Below are 3594 nucleotides of genomic sequence, written 5' to 3'. Positions count from 1 at the left end.
AGCGTTTGCTCAGTTAAGTGGCTTTGCCAGACTTTGACCATCATTTGTGACTTTTGTAAATGGGTCCCATACATACATTTGATCCTCAAAACAAACCTGATCGACTGATACCATTAAAAAAATGTCAACTACCCTATTTAATTGTACATAGAAAAAAACATAGAAAACGGAACTATGTTGAATTTGAATTAATTTTTAACAAGCAGAAACGTCTGCGATCGATACGATGTTAATTTAGAATGGGTAGCACATCGTAACTGGTGAATTTCCAATATGACTTGGAACTCCGGTGGCCGTTTAAGAAGTGTAACACTCTTACGGTAGATGTCGCTAGGGTCCCCTAGACCCATATAGTGGGAAGATTTGCTGACTATGGATGAGGTCTTGGTGGCTCAGTTGGCAGAGCGCTGGAGTATCGATCCAGAGGCCGTGAGTTCAAGTCTCACCCAAGGCAGTAATTTTTCCACTTTTAAATTTATGTTGAATTTGGCTCGCGATCTGCATTTTTAAACCCTTGCCCTAAAGTATATAACAACATATACACATTATCTATTCTCTTATTTATAAAAACATGCAAAAGAACTTATTTATCAAAAAAAAACACAAATCATTGCTTACTTATTATTTTAATAGTCATCTTTTTTCAAAATCTACTGAATAAAAAATGCTTTATTAAATGCTGAATTAAAATTTCTCGTGAAAGATAAAATGAAAAATACCTAATTACTCGAAAAGTAAAACAAACAAAACCTCTAAGCTGCTGAAAAAGCGTAACCTCGAGACCTCGCAAATGGGAAAAAAACTGAAAAAGGGATTTCATGACATAATCACTGAAAACCTAACAGCGAAATGGGGGCTTACATCTGAATAAAGTAATTTAGAGCGAGACAAAGACGGCATTCGGCCTCGATAAATCTTGCGGAAGGAGTAGCAAGTCGCAGTATATTAGTACCTACAGCAGAATCGAAATGTAAAGCCTGACCAGGAATATACAGAATGTTTCTGACCATGGGGCTTTAAATTCAGGGCTCGATTCTACCAGCTAAACTGAGCTACTTTTATTATGGGACCAACCCCGAAATCGCGAAAAAACACTTGGCTTTTTCATACATTTTGGCTGATCAGATGTCGACGTTTTCTATGAAAAAGCTAAAAAAAATTCGCGATATTAGGGTTGGTCCCATAATATACAGAATGTTTCTGACCATGGGGCTTTAAATTCAGGGCTCGATTCTACCAGCTAAACTGAGCTACTTTTATTATGGGACCAACCCCGAAATCGCGAAAAAACACGACTTTTTCATACATTTTGGCTGATCAGATGTCGACGTTTTCTATGAAAAAGCTAAAAAAAATTCGCGATATTAGAGTTGGTCCCATAATAAAAGTAGCTCAGTTTACCGAGTAGAATCGAGCCCTGAATTTAAAGCCCCATGGTCAGAGACATACTGTATGATCACGCGCCATGTTGCGGAATTTCACTGGAACCTATTTTTTCATACTATATGAACTGTCACCCTATACATGAGAATGAACAGCGCCCCCTTGACAATTATCATATATTACTGGTCAGGCTTTACCATCATATTGTTTTGGATCTTTTGGCTACTCTCAGTAGGAAGGTTTTATAGATACCCAATAGGTTTATAGGTTCCAATTCCTTTTAATAGTAATTAAGTAGGTGTAGTTGTTTTTAATGTTGGAAAGTACTAGGCAGCTCTCTGGGTAAGGTAATGTAAAAAATTCTTACCAACGCGTGCTCTTGTTAAAATTCCTCGTTATGGAACGAAACATGTTGAGCAATCTTTGACTTAGAAAACGTGAGGGTTTTAATATTATTATAAAACGGGTCACACTCATGGGTCGGGTCTTTTGTTAATTATATGTCTGAAATAATATTTTCTGGACTTAAGGGGCCCACTGACTATCAGTCCGCCGGACGATATCGGCCTGTCAGTTAGAACAAAAATTTGACAGTTCCGAACAACTGATAGGCCGATATCAGACAGGTCAGTGGGCCCCTTTAGAATGCCTACCCACTTTCTTAGATTTGATTTAAAGCCAAATAACACTTTCTAAGCCGTGTTGTAATACTGTGCCTTCGTATACTGCGCTTCAACTCGGTGAGTTAGAGTTTCCTTTACAGGAAGTTTTATTTTGATTCAAACGACGGAAATTGAAATATTACTGGCTAAATGTTTCCTCCGATCTTCAGCGGGTTGACAAACACGTAGGCTAGATAATAAACGTTGATGGTCGTCCGTTTTGATAGGTTTTTTGTTTAATTATAATATTGAAGAAAAGAGGTGTTTATTTGTAAGTATATACCCTGTCGTGACGTCTATATCTATGCAAGGCTGGCAACTAGAGTAATATTCTTTATTACCCTAATATCAAACCGTGCCTGAGTTCTAACAAGACATAACGACAAGATACATCTGAAAATATACCACTAAAGAGTGAGAGATGAAGTGATTTTTAGATTTTTATACTGATCTAGATTCTAGTACAATTTACGTTCTATTCCAGTTTCTATTCTGATTGTTTGGCAGAGATTCTTTCTCCGCCGCGGGCCTCCACAACTCCCCTTATAGCCCGACCCTGTCCACTCACAACCATTTGGCTTATTCTTGGCTGTTTCTGTTCCAATTCTTTCTTCATTCTTGTATATCCCTTCATCTCTCTACTACAAATAATGATGATACTATATTTCTAACACTCACCAATTAAAACCCGCAGGTCTTCTTTCTTTCTACACTACTTACTTCCCGCCCCACGCGAACATATTGTTCCGTTGGGAAAAAAGTATTTTACCTCCTACTGTCAAAGATTTGTTAAACCCTTTAATATTCTGTCAGTGCTGCCAGTATAAACAATTAAAACTGTTTAAGGCATACACTTACCTGCTATTTTGTTGAGGATCGCGTTCGACGCGACACACCCCTTTAATTATAAAACTTACAAGCATAGAGACTGTATAAAGGAGCCAAATCTCTATGTATGAAAAGTGACCATCAAAAAACAGTAATTAGGCGGCGCCACCATACACCGAAATACTACCAAAAACAACCTACGTAATTTGGTCGGGTTATTTGTTGCCTTATATGGTCCATATTATACTCATGTCCCAGAGCCTAACTAGCGCCACCGGAGAGATTGGGAACTATTATTTAAAGCTGAAAGCGGCACAGATTAATAAATAGTTACTACGTAACAGATACATCATTCCGATACAAAAGCGAAAATACCTACGCTATAATAGCCTACAAAATCTTAATAATAATACCTGCTGCTCAGGACGAGAAGAAATGTACCATAAGTACGCGCACAAAGAGTCGAGACTGCCTTGCTCGCCGTGCGAGCCACGTGCCAACGCGTCATCGTAAGAATGCGCTAGGGTTGTACTGTTACTTATGTTATTATTGTAATAAAACGAATGTTCCGAATCAACCATATTTTATATTAGTCAATCAAATATTTAAAAACAACACTTATAATACCTGACTCAAAAAACTCCTTAATTTACGATTTATCTACTTATGTTCAAAGAAATAAATAGTGAAAAATTCATAAAGATAGATTTAAAATACTACT

The 3594-nt window shown here is 37.4% G+C and overlaps 1 non-coding gene across 1 annotated transcript; it reads left to right on the top strand.

Moving 5' to 3' along the window:
* Nucleotides 1–381: 381 nt before the first annotated feature.
* Trnad-auc (transfer RNA aspartic acid (anticodon AUC)) lies at nucleotides 382–454 on the top strand. Its single transcript has one exon. It is a non-coding gene; the product is annotated as a tRNA-Asp (tRNA).
* The last annotated feature ends 3140 nt before the right edge of the window (nucleotides 455–3594 follow it).

This window comes from Cydia strobilella, chromosome 3 (genome assembly GCF_947568885.1).
Source record: "Cydia strobilella chromosome 3, ilCydStro3.1, whole genome shotgun sequence".
Lineage (NCBI taxonomy): Eukaryota > Metazoa > Arthropoda > Insecta > Lepidoptera > Tortricidae > Cydia > Cydia strobilella.
Note: the sequence above shows the minus strand (reverse complement) of the source record. Positions and strands in the feature narration are given on the sequence as shown.